The 22,063-nt window shown below is 41.9% G+C and overlaps 1 protein-coding gene across 1 annotated transcript in view; it reads left to right on the forward strand.

Annotated features, from left to right (window-relative positions):
• Positions 1 to 22,063, forward strand: part of GMPS (guanine monophosphate synthase) — a 1,355,954-nt gene that overhangs the window by 449,699 nt on the left and 884,192 nt on the right. The gene's annotated exons all lie outside the window — the stretch shown is intronic.

The raw sequence follows: 22,063 nt of genomic DNA on the forward strand, positions 1-22,063 counted from the left end.
TACCCACTGCTGAGGAGCATGTCTCGAACAATATGTGGCCAATACCCTGATGCCTTTGATGTTAACTCAGAACAACTACAGCATCATACATCCAAACCTAAACGCGTTGCAACTGACTGCATGGAACATCACATAGCAGCAGCTAATCCAGAACTTTCCCAAAGAGTTAAAGACATTATTCTTGAAGCCCGCAGACCTTCAACAAGAAGGAACTATGCTGGAAAATGGAAAAGGTTTGTCATTTGGAGTACGGAAAGAGGAAAAGATGTGTCAAACATAGATATGCCTAACATTCTGGAGTATCTGGCGAACTTCTTCATTCAGGCCTGTCCTACTCCTCCATCAAGATACATGCATCAGCTATTTCAGCAGAATACAGCTTTGATCCACCTGTTTTTAGCACCCTTTGCTCAGGCAGTTCCTCAGAGGAATCAAGAATGTAAAACCTCCAAGGAAACCACCATTACCAGCTTGGGACTTAAACTTTGTGCTAGAAAAGTTGACACTATCACCCTTTGAACCAGCAGCAATAGCAGACCTACAACACCTGTCATGGAAAACTGCTTTCCTACTGGCAATTACTTCAGCAAGGAGGGTTTCAGAACTACAGGCCTTAATGGCAGTGCAACCCTTCCTAATCTTCCACCAAGATAGAGTGTCCATGAGGACTAATCCTACATTTATGCCTAAGGTGGTATCCAGAGTGTCTTTAAACCAGGCAATCCACCTACCTACCTTCTTTCCCAACCCACAAAACAGAGGGAAAGAATACTGCATACCTTGGATGTACATAGACAGCTACGCTACTACTTGGACAGAACAAAAATAGCAGAAAGACTGACCAACTTTTGTAGCCTATGCAACAGGAAGGGAAGGAAAAGCTATTTCCAAACAGACAATCTCCAAATGGATAGGAAATTGCATACGATTCTGTTACTCCTTCCATGGAAAACCAATTCCACAGAACATAAGACCTCATTCTACAAGGGCAACAGCCACTACCACAGCCTTCTTACGAGGAGTGGCAACCAAAGACATTATTGAGGCGGCTACTTGGACCTCCGTGCATACATTTGCCAAGCATTATAATTTGCCTCTATATTCCAGATCCCGAGCAGGGTTTGCCACTGCTGTACTGCAAGGGATCCTAAACACACCATAATCTACTTTTATCCTCCTCCCTAGTTGGCTATGGTATTCTACCCAGTTGTTATGACTGCAGATGCATCCATGAAGGACATAGTACAGTTTTGTACCTACCATAAATGTAGATGTCGAACTGGATAGCATCTGCAGTCAGGATTACCCTCCCTCCTTCCCCTCTGTGGTACTCCTAGGGTGTTTACCCTCCTAATAGCTAGCTGGTGGGGGAGTCTTTTATGGTGTATTTGTTTGTATATATGTACATACATGCTTATTTTTGTGTTTACCTCTATCTTTTTGGAAACATTGGCATCTGTCCAAATTTTAGCCTTCAAGAGGGCTACTGGCATCTGGGGCAAGAAACACTGAGGAAAATGGCGTCGGCTGATGCTTTTATACCCGAAGACCAACAGAGATGACGTCGGGTGAAGTGCGACATCAGCCGAAGCCGGACCCGGACTTTGGAATCCGGCCGACTGAAGGGCTGCCTGACGACAGGACAACCCAGTTGTTATGACTGCAGATGCTATCCAGTTCGGACATCTACATTTATGGTAGGTACAAAACTGTACTTTCCTGATTCTCACAAGTTCCTTTTTAAAACTCCTATGGCAGATCCAGAGACTATTTCACAGGGACCCAAGGGCATTAAGGCTTCTACTGCTAAAAATCCTATCCCTTCTGATAGAGACTCCAGGGCGCTGGATAGATGGGGTAAGAAAGTTTACACTTCTGCAACCTTGGCCATTAGGGCTTTAAACTGCCAGTTTCATATGTTAAAGTATCAACAACATGTTATTGGATTGCTTAAACAGAAAATGATAATTCCTGACTGCACTGAAAATAAAGAATTACAGGATTTAATGCATTCTGCTGAACAGGTTGGAAAACATACTTTGCAATGTGGATTTGATTCATTAGAGGCCTTTTGCAGGGCTGCTGTTACTGGGTCTGTGCTCAGAAGGCCTGCTTGGCTGCTGTTACTGGGTCTGTGCTCAGAAGGCATGCTTGGCTTAAGTAGCAATCTGCCTGATCATGTTAAAGCTAAATTGTTGGATGTTCCCTTAAATCAGGACTGCCTGTTTGGCAACAAGGCTGAGGAAGTTCTTAAAAAGATGGAAGATAAAGCTAAATCTATGCAGACTGTTAAAGATTTCTTACAAGTTCAGCCTCCTAGATTTAGTAGGCACTGGCCCGCTAAAAATTGGTCCTTTCCGGCCCCCTCCAGGTCTTCTCAAGCCAAACCCAGACACAGCAGAAACCCCAGGTTTCAGTCCCAAGAGACACACAAGACTAGGCAGTGGGGGGTTTCCGCACCCAAACCTGGGAACAGTAAGACCCCCCTATGGAAAACTGTCTCAATGACTTGCTTTTAAAACTTCCAAGCACTCCCCAGCTGAATGCTCCTTTAGGCGGAAAGATTGGTCTTCAGGCCAAAAACTGGGAACTCATTACCCAGGACAAATGGGTTTTAAATATAGTGTCCTAAGGATACAGATTTCATGTTCACACGTTACCAACACCAAGCGGGTGGCCAGATCTACCCCCAAATCAGTGGGCAGAGGCCCAAAATCAGTTACTCTCTCTCTTAAACATGGGGGCTATTCAGTTGGTACCAGAACAGGAAATGGGACAAGGTTTCTATTCAAGACTTTTCCTGGTACCCAGAAAAGGCAATACATGGCATCCTATCCTGGACCTTTCTATTCTAAACACCTTTCTGGTGATTCCAAAATTCAAAATGCTGACTCTTCAGCAGCTGCTTCCAATGCTAGGCAAGGATGCATGGTTGGCAACACTACACTTAAAAGAAGCATAGCTGCACATCCTTATCAGGGGGTCTTGCAGAAGATACCTACGCTTCAAAGCAGTTCTCTGCACTGCCCTTTGGCTTATCTACTGCACCCAGGGTATTCACAAAGTGCCTAGCTTCAGTCATTGTGTTTTGCAGGTGAAGATATATTCAAATATACCCATACTTGGACGATTGTCAGGCAGAAAGCAAGGACATTCTTTTCAATAATCTGGCATTTGTTCAAAGCGTACTGACTTGTCTGGGGTTCACCATAAATGAAAAGAAATCCCACCTGGTACCCTGTCAACAAATTATATTCCTGGGAGCAAGCTTGAATACAACCTCCCAGATGGCTTTCCTCACGCCAGAGAAATGGATACATTTGACAACTTACTTCAAACAAGTGGCCACAAAAACCCAGCTATCTGCAAGGCAAATACTGCAAGCCTTTGGGTTTATGGCCTCCTGCATTCCTCTAATTCCATGTGCAAGGCTGCATACACAATGGTATCAACATTCAAAAGGATCTCGAAGCAAGGATTCCTATCATACCTTGCCTACACCTAGAGTTCCTTTGGTGGGCAGAGGCCTGCCACCAAAACAGGGGACTACCATTCAGATTACCCCCTGCCGCACAAATCTTAACAACAGACACATCAGACTATGCATGGGGGGCTCACCTGGCTGGGAAGTGCATTCAGGGCAAATGGAACCCAAGTCAAATGCACCTGCACATAAATCAAAAGGAAATGTTAGCTGTACAGAATGCTCTGACAGCCTTCAAGGACCACATGCTTCCAGGACAACTAATGGTAAAGACTGACAACACCATTGTCATGTGGTACATAAACAAGCAGGGGGGGGTACATATTCTTACCCCCTCTGCAGACTAGCCATGGCATTGTGGAAGACAGCCTTGAACTACCAAGTGAATCTACAAACTCAATTCCTGCCTGGAAAACTAAATACACTGGCAGACGGACTAAGCAGAAATGTCATGGACCCACACAAGTGGAAACCGGAACCAAGGATTTTCAACATGTTGACAAGCAAATGGGAGAACCCAGATATAGACCTGTTTGCCTCCCCCCAGAACCATCAACTGGACAAATGTTGCACAAGGATTCCCCACAAGCTAGCTTGGAAACTGGATGCTCTATCCTTCAGCTGGAAAAACCTATTAGTTTATGCCTTTCCTCTTCTGCCTCTGCTTTCCAAGGTACTACTAAAGATCAAACAGGACAAGCCAAGGATGATTTTAATTGCACCAGATTGGCCTCGCCAACACTGGTACCCACTCTTGTGCAGTGTGTTATGCTTGGCTCCATGACACCTGCCTCAGACTCCTTCCCTGTTGTCTCAGCAGGAGAACTAGATTCTGCACCCTCAGCTGCAAACCCTGAATCTAACAGCCTGGCTAATTACCTAGTCTCTCCTTTACCATCCCTCAGTAAATCAGTAATGGATATCATTTTAGAGGCAAGGAGGCCTAGCACTAGAAAATCTTATGTTGCAAAATGGAAAAGATTCTGTGCTTGGAACCAATCTCAAGGAATGAACGCAGTAGTGCCCAATTTACCTCAGATTCTACAATACTTGATTGAGATGCTTCATAAGGGCTTGTCTTTTTCCTCCATCAAAATTCATGCCGCAGCCATTTCAGCTCATTATAGCACAGAGCCTCCCCTCTTCTCTCACCCACTGCTCAAGCAGTTCCTCAGAGGGGCCAAAAATTTAAGGCCACCCAGGAGAGCTCCAACTCCAGCCTGGGATCTTAACTTTGTCTTGGAGAAACGCACTCTTCTTCCTTTCGAGCCAGCTGCTACTGCAGATTTAAAATTTCTTTCCTGGAACACAGCTTTCCATTTGGCAATCACTTCTACAAGAAAGGGTATCTGAATTACAGGCCCTTATGGCAGTGGAACCTTTCATCATCTTTCATGCAGACAGGGTGTCCCTCAGAACCAATCCCTCCTTCATGCCCTAGGTGGTATCCAGTGTGGTCCTTAATCAGTCCATTCATTTGCCTAAATTTTTTCCTAACCCACAAAATGAAAGGGAACGGATACTATACTCTTTAGATGTGCACAGGCAACTTAGATTCTACTTGGTCAGAACTAAATATCAAAGAAAATCTGAACAACTGCTGGTGGCATTTGCTGCAGGGACAGAGGGGAAAGCTATTTCAAAAAAAACATTTCAAAATGGATAGGCCACTGCATTAATTTCTGCTATAAGCACATGGAAAATCTATCCCACAGGGCATCAGACCCCATTCAACCAGGGCTGCATCTACCTCTACAGCCTTTCTTAGGGGCATCCCTACTAGGGACATCCTAGAAGCTGCTACCTGGAGTTCTGTACATACTTTCACCAAGCATTATCTTTTGCCAATTTTCTATAAATCCAGGGCTGGTTTTACCACTGCAGTTTTGCAGGGCCTTATAGCTGGTCCTAATTCTGTTTAAATTCCTCTTGCCAACCTTAGCTTTGGGAATCTACCCAAATGTAGTGACTGTAACAGTGAAACATGAAGAACATAGTACAGTTGTTTACACTTACCATAAATGTAGATGTTCGAGTGTATTCACTGTTGCAGTCCTGGTTACCCTCCCTCCAGCCCCCTTTTCTTCCTTTGGCTATATCTGTACACTCACTTACTGTGCTCTAAAAGCTTTTTGGTGTATTTGCTTTTTTGTTGGAGGTATATCCTTGTATTTATAGATTTAATTGCTTCCCATTAGGGGGGCACTTGACATCTGGGTCAAGAAAAACTGATGTAATGGCGTCGACTGCATGTTTTATACCCCTGGCGACCTTACGTCATGGAAGAAGGGACAGCAACCAATGCAGGACCCAAGACTTTGTTAATCAGGCCGACTGAGGGCTACTGTAAGCAGATAACCCAAATGTAATGACTGCAACAGTGAATACACTCGAACATCTACATTTATGGTAAGCATACACAACTGTACTTTAGTGTAGAATTACAATCATTCATACAGGTTTCAGCAGTTTTGTGGAAATAAAGTATGTTGACTGTTAATGAAATCGGTTGATGTGATTTTTAGAGGCAATCATCAATGAGTAGCTAATGAAATCTTTTCTTCTGATCTCTCTGTTTCAGCGTAGTTCAAAGTATCTCCTAGCGTCTACAGTTGGGGAGGTTGCATACTTTTACCCTACCTGCTATGAAGCCATCTATGCATAACTCTCAACATCCCATTTCCAAAATGAGGAACACTAGCCCTCTTTATGTAGAGCAAATGGGCAAAATATAGAACACATACTAATGCTTTACTAACATCTTCATTAGGAAGGTCTTACGATGGTTAAAATATACTGTTTTTACTTATAAAAAAGATCTTTTAATGAATGAATATGATTCATTTCTATTTACCATGAGCATCAGTTAAAGTGTTCCTAACACTGGATGTGTGACTGACCTTTTCAGTGTGGAAATTTGAGGAACATGAACTTTTTAACACCCCAGATGAGGTACATTCCTCGTAATGAGGTACACTTAAGGGGCATGTATCTATGCTTCTAATGCTCATGCTTTTAGATCTCAAGTCTAATGCTCATCATAATGAGGTTGTTGGTGTTCATTTGTCAAAATGCTGAAACCCTGCAAGTGTCCATGTGCGTTTCAGATCACTATCCAATACCACACCAGCACTGCCTAGGCTGCCTGGACGAGACTCATTGAGAGGCACTGACAGTGCAATAACATCAGCTGGTGACCAGCAGGAGAGGTAGGGCGATGTTTGAGGCTTTCATGACTGTGAGGAAGGTGGCAGCTGTTGAGAGTCCTTAATGCAGTAGCTGCAAGAAGGTCCTTCATGTGATCCCAGGGTTTTTGTGGTACTGAGAAAAGTAAAAGGATCCAAAGACCAAACATTGGTAAAAGCTTTCTTTGGGTCCACTCCCCATGGTAACCCTCCTGTACTTCGCAAGCTCCTCTGCATCTAGCAAGACATCTACCTTACACCCATCATTGGTTGATGACAAGAGGATTATGGGAGCTGTACCTGTAGTGACTTCTTTGAGGGGTGCTTCCAATGATGTCTGTATATAATCTCCCACGTTTGAATGTGTGGTATGTGACCTTGTCTGGCTGTTTTATTTGGAATGATCTCTTGAGTCCCATAGCAGTAGCTTTGTGGTTGAACTTGAGATTAGAGTTTTTACTCCTCTGACCTCTTCTCTGTTTTTGTGAGACATACGTGGAAAACTAAGGTTAAAGAGACATAGTTCAGGTCATCTTGTGCAATTCAGGCCTGTTGGGACATCCCAAATGTTGTATGTATTAGCTGTTTTGGTGGGGCTTGCTCTCGTGGATGTAGGAGTGCTTCCTTAGGGTGTCTGATTTGATACTGTCCATCAGACGGGCGTCTTATGATCAGGCTTTTTCTTCTGGACTGTGCTGTCTTGAACAGTGGGGCCTTGTTGGACAAAGCCCATAGATTACCTGTTTTTCGATCATTTTGCTTGCTAGCTGAACTCTTGCTACCCAATGCTAAAAGTAGGGACACAGTAGATTCTCCCTTTCCTTCTTTACACTTACAAGTGGGATTCTGAGTGTAAAGCAGTCCTTCTTTTGGTGGCAAACAAGTATGAGATTGCAGTTCCCTCTAGCTCCCCTCCAAATGATCTCTTAGGGAGACTGTCAGGCTTATGAAGTTTGCTGTGCACCAACCTGTTATGACTGAGTCTGAACAACAGGGATGAGGAATCCAAAAGCATCCAGGTTGAACTGTTTTTGATCCCCAGGAGGTAGATGTCATCGTATGCTGAGCTACTTCAGAAATGTCTTGCTACTTAAACTTCACCATAAGCCTCAAGATCATCTGAGGCATAAGCCTGATGCACAAAATCCTTAGCAACAAAAAGGCACTTAAGCAGGTGCCAGGGTAAGACAGATTAGTAAGGCACTCAAAAGTCTCTTCATCCCAGGTACACAGAGTATGCTTTAATTTGTTCATACTAAAGGGGGCATTATATTCAGTGATGGGTCTGATTAACAGAAGAGTACAGTGATAAGATGACTTTGGATCTTAAAGGCATTCCCTTGGAAATTAACTTGGCCATATAAAAAAGATTTCTTGAATATGACGGAAACACGATGATCAAATTAGACAGAATTGTCCACAAAAGTACCCAAGTCTCTTATAATCATGTATATCTGAAGGGTAGTATCCTCTCAAATATGAGGTGAGAAGGGGAGTACTATTTAAAACATGGGGGTGAGAATAACTTTGCTGAATGTTGCTACACTGCAGTTTTTTTAATTTAATTTGAGACCATTTTCGTTACACCAGTTATACTCATATTCCAGCCCTTGCTGGAGCAGTTTAGTATTGGTGTATTAGCAGATAAGAGTGCCAGCCTTGCAATCATCAGGAAACTTGGTCAGCCACAGGGATATTGGTCTAGACATCTGCAAAGTAAATGCCAAACAGGAGAAGTCCTAGCACTGATCCCTTTGTTACTCCATTAGTTGTAATTTTTTGTTCATAGGTGGTACCAGTAACTTTTACAACCTGGGATCTGTCTGATAACTAATGTGCAATAGAGCAGACAACATAGGGGTGTACCTTAAATGTCTGTAATTTTTATAACAATACCAGCATGAATGATCGTATCAAAAGCCTTGGACAGATTGAGATATGCAGAGTGCATTGAGTGACCACTGTCAGCGTCTGTGATCTTTTCAGAGAAGCTTACTAGGTTCATTAGACAGGATGTACCCTTCAGAAATCCAAACTGATTAGCATCTAGATCCGTGAAGTTGCCTGTGTCTGCATCATAAAGGAGTTTTGTTGTGATGCATTCCATGGCTTTCCATGTCAGGCTGGTGGGCCTGTAATTGCCTGTTTCTGTACAGGGGCCTCCCTTGTATAAGGTAGTCACATTAGCTGTTCTCCTAACATCAGTCACAAACACTGTAGACAGACTGAGGTTAAAAAGTTTTAAGTAGAGGCTCAGACTGTACATACTTGGCACTGATGGGAATGTAGCTTGTAAGTTGTCTGATCCCATGGAAGTATTATTTTTAGCCTATGACAAGGATATTGAGACTTGTTCCAAGGTAATGACAGGAAAGACTACATTTTCAGGGATACTCTGGCAACAGTGTGGGTAGCTGAGGTAAAATTAACAGTAAATGTTGTCTGCTAATGTATTAGCTCTATCCTTGGAAATGGTATATGTGATATCATTATGGATGAGCTCAGTTCATTGTTGGACATTACTCTTTAATTTCCTGACATAACTGAAAAAAGATTTGTAGTTTCCTTTGATAGCTTTAGCGACCTTACACTTGTACTTGTCTTTACATTTTCTGATGCTACTCTCAAGGTCCTTGCTGGCATGCGACATTGTGGTTCTGTGGTAAGGGGATGGCGATTTCTTACAACTTTTCATTTCCTGTCATTTGTTATAAAATTTTTTAATGAGGAATTTCCACCTGAGAAGTTTATTTCTGACTTTACCATTATTTTATGGTGGACAAGTACTGACTTCTCTATACAGGTGTTAATAAAAGTTAGAGGTGAAAGTGGCAGCCCTCTCAACCAGGTCCATTTGCAGGGGATTGTTGGGGAATTTTGCCTGACTGTAGTAGGTTTGCCCTGGTGAAGTCCCTTAAGACAGTTTCATTTGATGGTAGAGTGGTACCACTAGGCCTGACAGATGACTGACTTGTGATCTGATTTAACTAGGGATGAGGTGATCTGGGGTGGAGTACATGCAGGGCCAAGGTTGGTAAGGACCAGGTCAAGGATATTAGAACCCGTAATGGATAGTTTTACAATTTTCTGTAGCACATTGACTAACAAACTCAAAGAAAAGCTGAGCACATCCATTTTTTGAAGTGTAATTGTGACATTGGTAATTGAAATCCCCTGGCAAGAAGGTATTTGGTTTAATATTTAACCCCTCAGTGGTGTTAAGGTAATTTCTGTGATCTTTGGGTACATTGATAGGGATGTGCAGCTAGCAAGGAAGCAATAGTTGGTTTTCTTAAGAGATTTGGATCTCCAGAATTTCCAGGTTAGTCTTGGGTAATTTGAAGTGAGATGATAGTATTTCTGTCAACTACAGTTAATATCCTCAGTTGCCTGAGAGCCTGAATAAAGACAAGTGCTAAACCCTGGTATAGAGGGAGTGCTGTCACTACACTGAAGCCATTGTTTCAGTAACTACACAAATGTGAATGGATTCAAGTTGCAGCAGTTCTTCAGGTTGAGGCATCTTTCTCTTTTTGAGTAGTGGCACCATAATGTTGTCTAGATTGGAACTATGCGTTTGCTATGTTGGCATTAGTAACGGTCAGTAGAATAATTTACCACATCCTAGCCAACTACAAAACCCTTGTCTATGCCTGTAGTTACCTCATTATTGATCAGCTCTGGCCACCATTTGGTGGCTTCAACATTAAGATCCTACCCAAAAATGCCTTCAAATCATGCTATCTTAGGGGTTTCTCCAAGGCAAACATATTGCAGCTCCTAACCCATTGGATTAAACTGAAAACCCCACTTTTCAAAGCTTTACTCCAGATGTTAAACAAAAAAAAATTGTAACAAAATCCAGTCTACTAATGACACCCCTGTCAAGGAAAACCAGAAATCCTTTTTCAACTATGCCAGAAACTTTAGATGCAGTCCCCAGCATTACACCGTGTTGATAAATTACATAGCAGCTTCCGCCCCTGACGACTTAGCTACCATATTATCTGGTACATTTAGTTTAGAGTTCTCCCCCAAAACTTGCAGCTTTTGCCTGCATGACATTGTATCTTTGAGCCTAGTCTTAAAGGAAGGAGCTGTGTAAAGCAAAAAAAAAAAATTAGCCACTGTGAGTTTCTTGTCAACAAGAAAACTAAACCACCACCAGAATGTAAGCAGCACCTGCTTTCAAAATGGATATCTGTCCCAAAGAATTCCTGTCCTGTAGAGCAGACTTTACATTCATTTTACATGCTCTACTGATACAACCTAGATGAATGGATGGGTAACCATAGTTAAGGTCTTGCTTCGTATTTCCTTACGTAAATGAGTAGCAAGTAGTGGGAATTATGTTAGTAACCTAGCAGCTGCACTTCAGCTCCCATGTAGTACTCCATCAACTCCATAGCAGTAACCTGTAAACGTAGCCCTAGAAACTAAGTTTTATGACATCAATGTTAATCATCCCAGGGTAGATTCTTTTGTGATATATTTGGTCTAGCCTGGCTTCCAGAGATTGCAGCATCATTCCAGGTTACTGCATAAAGGACAAAAGCAACACACCAAACAGCCAATGCCTTTCTTCACTTTATTTTCAATTAAGCAATAATTCAATTAATTATGAAAACATACAAATAACAAAATACAATACCTTCATACATCATAACAAAACATTCATTTATTTTTTATTTTTTATATTTAAACTATCACTGTTGCCCTTATGAATATCCAAAAATGTTTAGCTACTGTCTGACTCTGACCATCGATGCAACTACAAGTCAAGGCATATACTACCCCAATAGATTTACAATTAAAATGATGTCTAGGGGCATGAATGATATCATTGATGGAATTTATGTTAATAACCCTATCACAAAGACTGCAAGAATTACATTTAAATGTGGCTGTTGTGTTACAACAGTTATTATTCAATATATTCTTCAAGAAAAATGACATGATGGGGAAACAGTTCACCTATACTTTCATCCTCACTCACCAGATACCAAAACCTTCTGACTATACTAACTAATCTAAAAAATAAATCCTCCACATTCCTCTCTTTCACTGAAGGTCTAAAAGTACCATGTTCAAATTTTATGAAATCCTTATCATTCTTATTGTTTGTAACCTTTACCATTGAGTTTCTTAAGTGTTTTGTGTCATATCCTCTTTCCCTCAGTCTCAAAAAAACTTCATTTAATTCATGATCAACATCTTTCTTTATGGTAGTATGAGAATAAATTCTTTTAAATTCTCCAAAAACAAATGGGGTGGATGCATACTGGAGGCATGCAAAACATATTAACTGTTTCTATAAGGTCTAAATTCAATAACATTATCTCTTATGAACAGAGTTAGGTCCAAATAATTAATTTCATTCCTGTCTGTTTCATAAGAGAAAGAAAGTCCATGTGCATTATTGTTCAAACTTTCAAAAAAATCACAAAATTCATGCATTTCCCCTTTACAAATAAAAATTAAATCATCAATAAAGCGCTTATATAAAACTACCCTATTCTTGAAAAATTCAGTGGGATATATGAAACTTTTTTCAAAAAAATCCATATATACAACAGCATATGTTGGGGCAAAGGCCGCCCCCATAGCTGCAGTAAATTATTGTGATCCTTGAAGGTGAACTGCCGAGGTACCAGGTCTTAAAATAAAGTGAAGAAAGGCATTGGCTGTTTGGTGTGTTGCTACTGCATAAAGGAGTTTAGAGATATAGGCAAGAGTTGACAAGTTGGGTTTTCTTGTTTACCATGTATGGACTGAAGTCCCTCTGTTAAACATCTCACCTTTCCCAGATCCTGTCCTACTTTGTGGATCAGTCTTTGTGAAAGCTGGTACACTTTTCTGCACTTGGAATCAAGGAGGATTTTTTTTTATTTCTCTACATTTTTCCTGTGACTGCTAACTTCGCCGAAAAGCCATTGCTAGCATTTCTGTGCCTTAAAAAAAACTTTCTTTGCTGCATACTATACTGTTTTTGCTGTTAAACACTTTTAAAGTTATTTAAGTCTTTTTTTGTTGTTTAACGGTTGTAGGCTACACACTACAGTGTGCTAGCCTGTTATAAGCATTTAAAGTTGTTTTTGTGAAAGTTTATTGTATCCTCTGCTTAAAAAAAGAAAAAAACAAAAAATATTCTTGTTTCCCGCCTTTTCTAAGCTAGTCTAGTCCAGTTTTCAGATTCTGCTGAATTCAGGGCTGTGGTATAAGTTCCTGTGTTGCCCATATCCTTACTTGGATAGGAGGACGTTTCTCTGTTCACCAGTGAGAGTGGGGAGCTTTGAGCAGCCTATCAGTCCCTGGGGGAGTGATCTCAGCCCTGCAACTAGTAGATTATTGGCCATTTTGGGCTAATTCCTATCTCTTTCATCTCCCTGCCTTAAAACCCGCATTTGCGCGGTTTTGCACACCATGCAGCGCCAGTTAGCTAGGGTTAAACTATTCCAGGCTCCACGAAGTCTGCTCTTTAATTTTTCCCTAAGAACTAGTCAAACTTTCAAATTAAGGACTCTAACTTTCCTTTTACAGCCCAGCACTTGCTCCAAGCTCTCAGTAAGCACTAATAAACGCTAACACTACACCTCCCCCTTTACTATACAGTAGTACAAGGCTCCCTATTCGTCCCTACCGGGCAATTCGTAAAACAGTTCATTTACCCATACAGGCATGTCCAAAGGGCAGTTTCAGGTATACCCTCCAGTCCATCTGGTGAATCTGGGAATCTTGAGGCAATGTTACAGTTGCCTCATGTACACAGACAACCCCCTCCTCCTACCAACAAACACAAATGTATGTGAGAGATGCAACTATACAGCCAAACTGGAGGCCAAGCTGTCTCAACCCAAGGCTGGAACAGCCAGTCAGGAGGAGAAGGGAAACACTTGCACCACACTTCCAGTCTCACATAAGTCATACATGCACCAGCAAACAACACACACAAATACACAAAAATATACACAGAGGCTCTAAATAAAAATCTGCCTAAGCAGCAGAGACCTCCAAAGCAGACATCCAAGCAACCTCCACCCTCAAACAACAACCACGTATCACATACTTCACAAAGTCAGTGTACCATGCAACCACAAGGCATAACAACACACCCAATACACTAGTAATAGGTGACTCTATTGTCAAGCACACTGACGTTCCACTCACTAGACTGAACAAGGAAAAGGTTACTGTAAGCTGCCTTTCAGGTGCCAGGATCCGCCACATAACACAAGCACTCAGGTCACTCCAAAACAAGTACAAATATGACTCTGTCATTGTACATGTTGGTGTGAATGACCTGAGATGTACCTCCCTGGACTACATGAAAAGAGACATAGAGGAGCTCTCTGATCATGTAGCCCAGGCCGGTATTACCCTGACCCTGAGTAGCATCTTGCCCTCACCAAGAGTGATGCCACAGTACAAAGAAAAAATTATCAGTTTTAACAATTGGCTAAGCTGTTAGTGTCGTTCAAAGGGGATCCAGTGTCTGTCAGCCTGGGACGACATGCTCGACAAGCCACGCTGCTTCGCCAGAGATGGCTTGCACCTGTCATCCTTAGGCTTTCGAATACTGGCCAAGGCTCTTGCCACCCCCATAGTGCCATTTTTAGGCAAGGCTCAAAAGACAAACCCACCTCCGTAAACAACACAAGTAACCATAAACTGAGGGTAATGCTACTCAATGCCAGAAGTCTAAACCTCAAAATGCATGCACTGGAGGCACTCCTTAGCATGGAGCAAATCAATATCTGTTTAGTAACAGAAACCTGGTTCAAAGCTCCAGAGAGCACCCATGCACTACCAGGCTACAACTCATACCATACCATTCGGCCCCAGAACCCGGACCAAAATTCAAAAGGAGGGGGTGTATCCATTTTCATAAAGGATACCCACACCTCCAGGTTAGTAGCACACCACGAGGCCTCGGAGACCATCCATGTGCAACTAACAGTAGGCAAAGCTGCTTTTCAGATCGTAGCTTGCTACAGATCACCTACCTTGTCTCAGGACCCCCACTCAGCATTCCTGAGAACACTGGCAAATATAAAGGTCCTACCTAACACCATAATATTGGGAGATTTCAACTACCCAAATATTGGCTGGGATAACTACTCAAGTACAAACTCCTTTGCCCAACGCTTCCTAGAGTTTATAAACTCAAACGCCCTGGAACAGCTCGTCACCACACCCACAAGAGGTGACAACATATTGGACCTGATCATCAACAACATGAGGGATCAGTGCTGTACACCAGAGGTAAACCCCTCGCTGGTAAGATCAGATAATAAACTAATCACACTGGACATCCACATCCCGACCCCACCCCCAGTCAAGGAAACCACTGTGAAAAACTTTTCAAAAGCCAACTTCACACTCCTCAAGACCAAGGTGGAAAGTTTCAAAGCCCCCTTGCTAAAGGATAATGCTGCCCAAACTGCAGAATCCTTTACAAATACATTCTATGGGCATCTACAGGAATGCATGGATCGAGCCATCCCAAGTAAAACCAAGACTCACTCCTCCAAAAAGAGGAAACCAGTCTGGTGTTCCCCGGCCATAAATAAGCTGTACAACAGAAGGAGGAAACTATTACATGATAGAGCAAAAATCCCAAAAAGGAAAGGCATCACTGATAAATATTAACAAGAAACTACGATCCCTCATAAAATCATCCAAGGCCAGTTTCGAAAGAAATATTGCCAAAGACTAAAGATAACCACAAAGCCTTCTTTAGCTATGTCAAGAATCTAGGTGGCAACTCTCAGATATGCTCTGAGCTAGTGCAAAATGGCAAAAAATACACTGAACCAACTGACATTGCCAACATCCTGGCTGACAGGTTCAGTGCAAACTTCACCCCCCCACCCTCAAAAGGGCCCATGTACATCCCAGAAGAATGCAAAGCCCCAGACATCACAGACACGTAGGTAAAACAGCCCTCTCCAAAGCTAACAACACAGCATCAATGGGACCGGATGGTATCCCAGGCTGCGTCTTACAGGAGCTCCAAAAGGAACTAAACCCTCACTTAAATTCACTGTTCAAACTCAGCCTTACCACAGGCTATGTACCCAAAGAATGGTGTACAGCAACAGTCATCCCGCTCCACAAAGGTGGTGCCACAACAGAACCTGGGAACTATCGCCCTATAAGCCTGACTAGCCTAGTCTGCAAAGCTGTGGAGCGAATCATCATGGAACTCATAAACAGAGACATTAGGAACCTCCAGACACTGGACCCTACCCAATTCGGCTTTGTTAAAGGCAGATCCTGCGTCCTAAACCTAGTTGACTTCTTTGAAACGGTCACCAAGGCCATAGATGAAGGAAAGGTAGTCCAGACAGCCTACCTGGACCTCGCTAAGGCCTTCAACACCATTCCCCACTCTGGCATCATAGATAAGCTCACCAGCTTGAACATTAACCCCTATGTCATGAGATGGGTTGCCAACTGGCTGACGGATAGAACACACATAGTCAGAGTTGCGGGTGCCATGTCCGACTCTAAATCAGTTACAAGTGGCATCCCACAGGGTTCGGTCCTGGGACCCCTCCTCTTCGGTATATACTTCTCTGAGGTACAGGCAAGCACGGGAGGACTATGGCTGACCAAGTTTGCAGATGACTGCAAACTGGGGGCCATAATCGACTCTCCGGCTGACACAGACATCCTCCAGAAGGGTCTTACAGAGACAGATACCTGGTGTCAGAACCATGGCCTCAAGCTAAATGCCAAAAAATGCGTAGTCATCCCCTTTGAGAAAAACAAAGTGCCCACGAATTATCACATAGGTGGTAATCCACTAAGTACGGAAGATGTAATTAGGGACCTGGGGACCCAGGTAGATAGCAACCTCTCCTTTGATAATCACATTGCCAAAGTGGTTAGAAATTCCTTCTATGTAGCCCACCTAATCACGAAAGGGTTCACCTCTAGATCAAGAGAGGTCATTGTGCCCCTCTACTCATCACTCATTAGGCCCATAATAGAGTACATTGCCCCACTGGAATGTACCTAACTCGACATCTGCAACAGCTGGAAAGACCACAGAAGTACCTCACCAAGAGGATCATGGGCCTCAAACAGATGCCCTATGCAGCTTGACTAAAGAAACTCCAGCTCTACTCGGTTGCTTACCGCCTGCTCAGAGGTGATCTCTGCCTGACGTATAAGGCCATGTCCAACCCGGAATTAATGGACATGCTCCACCTCAAGAAAACCAAATCTTGTAGAGCCACACGCTCCAGTGAATTAAACCTCAGCACAACAATAAACAAGACATGCAGGAGGGATAGATTCCTGTCCCAGAGACTTCCTTCGCTCTGGAATAGAATCCCAGTTTATGTTAGGCAAAGCCCCTCACTGACTGTCTTCAAGAGAAATCTTGGCGAGTGGATGGGAAATCGTAAATTTACCCCTGGGATCACTTCAGTGGCCCTGGTAGACAGAGGCCCAGGAAACTAATTTAAAAGGGAAAGCCAACACATTCTGGCTAGGCTTATAAATGCCCTTGGGCAGATAGCCTAGTACCTACCTATGAACCGGTATAAAAGTTCTTAACATAGTAGGGAAGGTAGGAGGCTGTGCTTTGTATCTGCTCTAGGTGGGATGCTCAAGTTCTCTTTCTTTAATAATGAGTTTACACAGGCTATTCTGGGTGCTGCATTTTTTTGGGTGGTTACCTCATCTGCTAGTCCTCACAGAACCTTGTCAGCGACCTAAAATAAAAGTTGGTGTTGCCCCAATACCCCCCCAAATTCTTTTTCTCTGTCAGTCCAGTCCTCCAAGAAAGAAGTCACCTGTAGAATGAAAAGAGCCCCTTATTAAGTTTAATTCTTTTGTCTGCCAAAAAAAAAAAATTCTAGAAAATAGAAATCAAGGTCAAGACCAGCTATAGTTGAAGTACTGAATATTATAAAAGAGAAAATAACTAGAAGAGGGATCTGTAGAAAAGGGAATGAGCAAATGATGTAGAAATAAATAGAAATTGTGAGAACAATAAATGCAAAATGATCAGGAGGAGGAGTGAGATTTAGGGGAAGGGATGAATTCAACAGTTTATGTAACGTTGGACTGATGATAATTACAAAGAAAGGATGTGTGATGCATAATGTATGCAAATGGAAAAATGTTATGTTTTTTTTTTTTTTCTGTTAATGCATGTTTGCCTCTGTTTTAAGTGATAATTTTATAAAGGTGTTTAAGAAATGCTGGACAGATTTCCCTCTCCCTCTACTCCACTAGATAATTCAAAAATAGTGACTCCTCAGTGCAGCAGACACAGTGCTGAGTAATGTGTAAGACTGCATATAGGAGGCCGGTTATCCAAGTTTACCCACGTTTGTATTATCACCACAGTATGCTAGTTTGCCAGTGAGATCATGGATAGACGCATCTTCGAAGTATTGTACACCCCAGAATGATTTTTGCCATGGGATAAGATGATCTTCACAAATCTCCTTAGACAGACCCAGAATGTGTTTCTCCAAAGACCAGAGAGCCTGCTCCTCCTTTAGAAAGAAGGCAAAGGTTTCAGATTGTCCTATGTGTTAGTCCCCCTGGGAATAGCATATTCCCATCACTTACGGGACTTTACATTGTTTATTGAGCTCATCTGTTGCATTATATTTCATCATGTCTCAGATGCTTGCCCTCCAGGTTGTTATGCTTTTGTTCCTGCAGTGTTATTGAATGGTGCATCTGGACTTGCTCTCAAACTTTTAGAACATGGAGATTCTTTTGGTTTGCTTTGGGTGGGCTTCTCTTTCATTCTTTGTTACAATTTTGGTCTCTTCTGTACTCCCAGAGTGCATACCTATTTATTTGCCACTTTGGCAAAAGGTTTACAGGAGAGGGAATGTTTTATGCTTATGCTTGCCTACCTAAATGACAAGCACATGTAAATCACTTAAAGGGCTTCCTACTAACACTTATGACTGTGGTGCTTCTGGGGTTTTAAGCTGTGGGTGTGTCTGTAAACTGGAAGACATCTCTGCTAATAGTACAGAAGACTGCTTAACTAGGTATTGGTTGGGCAGTCTTCACTGTTGGTCTGTTCATGTGTATGAAGTAAAGTCACAGGAAAATATATCCTGAACAGACTGGGTCAGGATGCAGAGGAAGGTCTGTACCTGACCATTATGAATGTTTGTTGTTATATTAGACATAGGCAAGTCTACATTAACAGAAAATAAAACAGATGATAATATTTTTTTTCCATGTACACAATTATACATCGCATATCTTTTCATTGTAACTGTCATCAGTTCAACATTACAGAAAATGAATTCCTGCCTTCCCTTAAACCTCTTCTCTCCTCCTGAACATTATTCTGCATCTATTGTTCCCAGTTTCCATTTATTTCTATATAATTTGCTCCTTCCTTTTTCTAAAGATCTATCTTCCAGTTCTTTTAGCATAACCAGTAGTATAAATACAGTTGGTTTAGACTTGATTTTATTTTTCTAGTTGTTGCTTTTTTTGAAAGCCAACAGAATTAATCTTAATAAGGTTTTACTATGTCTAGGCAGTTCAGATCCTGTGTCCCATCTCAAAAGAATCATCTCCTTATTTACAGCCATATGCTCACCCAGTATTTCTGACAGGTACAGTATCTTGTAGAGAATTTTTAAAATGTGCCAACTCATTATACTCCCAAAATATATGCTGCCAGTTACCTGTTTCTTCTCCACCATGCCTCCAACATTTGCCATCTACCTGAGGAAAAAATCTTTGAAGTCTGCTTGGGATATAAAAATACCTATACAGACATTTCCATGGAAAGATCCTAAACTTTCTGGACTCTTTTTGTGCACTTGGGAGCTGTACATATGTCCATATGTCCTTCCATCGTTCTCTTGTAAATTGTTTGTCCAGTTTCTCTTCCCCATGCCTTTTAACATCCTCTGATTGTTATAGTTATCATGCAGTTTTGTATATGCCTTACCAATTATCCCTTTTTAACATCAGCTTCTGTTCTGGATTCGACTAAAACTCTACCAGAGCATGTCTTTCACTTAAGATTCTTATGTATCCCTTTTTCTTTGACTGTACCCTCGTGTCAGTCTCTGGTAGGGAAGGCATTCTCTAGACCATACCTCTCCAACTTCAGACCTCAAAAATCTGGACAAAGACCCATAAAAAGTAGGTACATCTGGCCAAACATCTGGGCCATAATTAGCATATATTTTGTATACACAGTACTGTAGGTGCTGCCCATAGGGTAGTGGGATGTCACCACTCAGTTACAAGTTTAAAAAACTGAAGTGACAAAATGAAGCAACATATAATCAGAGTAATTGTGCTATGTTTATATTAACATTTGAACTTGCGTAACAATAAAATTATTTTTTTCACAAAAATAAAATCAAATTATCAAAGTTGTATAAAGTTTTTCTTAAAATTTAAAATTATAGAAGGTGTAACTACTAAACTTTTATCAAATTCAAATAAGCACAAATTAAAAAAGCTGTACTTTGTCAGCTGTGTCTGTGTGTGTGTGTGTGTGTGTGTGTGTTTGTTTCATTTGTGTCAGTGTGTCTGTTTAGTATACTTTCCAGTATTTCATTCAAGAAAGGAACATAGTTAAGCACTAAAACCACATTTCATATTTTGTCTCCCAAAGTGAATCCCATAACTCTGTTAGTAGCCTTTATTTGACAGGCATTGAGCCTGAGAACTGAAAGAATGATAGTCATGTCAGATGGCATGAGAGTCAAAGGAGTAAGTTAGAAACAATGCTTTCAGGCAGCAGTTTCCACTGGGTCTATTTACATGATACCCAGTCCCAAGAAACTGTTGGGAACAACATTGTCCCTTGCCTTGACTTAGAAAAACAATACACTATTTGTCCACTCTTGTCTGCCGGCGCAACTGTATCCCACACTGATTTCTGAATGTTTTTAACATTTAACTAATTTCTTTCAAGGCTGCCAACATCAGTCTTAACAACACAAGTCGGCTTTGATTTCTTTCTGTTTTCCCGTACATTTAGAACAGTAAATACTTCCTGCCTCAGCTATCATCACCATCACTGCCACCACCACCAATGTATCAGTAAACTGTAAGTAAAATGTTGATTGGGATACAACAGAAGAGAAATCTGCAGACAAAAAAAAAGTTTAATAATGATAAACAGATTCTGAAAATTGTTAATTATGTTCTAAAACAGCCGTTGAGAAAATTATAGCACATATGCTGCAGCTCAAAAGACAAACATATAATGCCGCACTGGTAAGTGGCAAGATGTTGCCATGTTTACAGCGATCATAACATAACTTGATGTCCTTCTATTCTGATGTTGCAGTATTCATAGCAGTAGGGAGTTACTGCTTGCAACGCCACCGTCCAGCCAGTATACCAAAGTCTTTGTTCCAGGAGGGTATGGGTGACGTCTGTTACCAGGGCCATAAACCGACATTAGGTATAAAAGTGACGTCTGCACGTACCCTCATCAGAATTTTTCTGCTGCAGTGATCATCGAACACCCGTTTGCCAGTTCCACTTTTGCATCGCGTTTCTTCAGATGACTGAATTCCAGATCGTTAAAGACCAGATGACCACTTTTGACCATAACAGCTAAGTGCCCAATGTTTTTTTTTTTTTTTTTTTGCTTATTTTGCATACTGTTTAAACTTTCATGTCAGCTAGGAAAGGGAGGTGTGCTTGTGGGAGACAAATTCCTCACAAGGACACACACGATAAGTGTGTTTTTTGTCTAGGCAAGGCCCACGACCATACATCCTGTTCGATTTGTAAGTCGTTTGTCCCCAAGACTCTACATAGCTGATTAGTGGCTTTGAATCTATATCTTGAGAACCAAAGACTCCGATGCTTGGCTTTACGCATGGAGGGAGGAATAGGCCCTTCCAGCGAGCCACCTCGGAAGAAGGCGAAAAAAGTTAGGCCCGAATCCCATGCTTTGCCTTAGGCGTCCGAGCAGGCTCTAGAGGTGATTGAAGACCCAGAGTCTGTTCAGATGATGGTTACCAAAGCAGGCCCGGGAACCTTAATGGAAGCCGGGGCGCAGGATACCGAAGGTACGTCCGCTGAGGTAATTCAGCCATCAGAGTCTGATGGTGGAGGGGAACCATAGCTCGCATTTTCAAAAGCTCCTGCTCCTCCTATTCATGCTAGGCCGACGTCCACTTCATTTCTGACTGCTCCTTCAGCCCCCTTGAAAAAGAAACAAAAAAACAGGCAATCTGAGCCTCCACAGATGCCTGGTTGGGAATCTTTCTCTCAAAGTCTGTTTAAGGCCTTTCAGGCATTACAATCACAGCAACTTCCCCCTACTCACTCACCTCAACCACCCCTCCATATATCTGAGGAAGATTACTCCTCTTCTGAGTCTTTCTCCTAGGAAACACAAATTTAATCCCCCAAGGAA

Source organism: Protopterus annectens, chromosome 4.part1 (genome assembly GCF_019279795.1).
Source record: "Protopterus annectens isolate FY-2018-M chromosome 4.part1, PAN1.0, whole genome shotgun sequence".
NCBI lineage: Eukaryota > Metazoa > Chordata > Ceratodontiformes > Protopteridae > Protopterus > Protopterus annectens.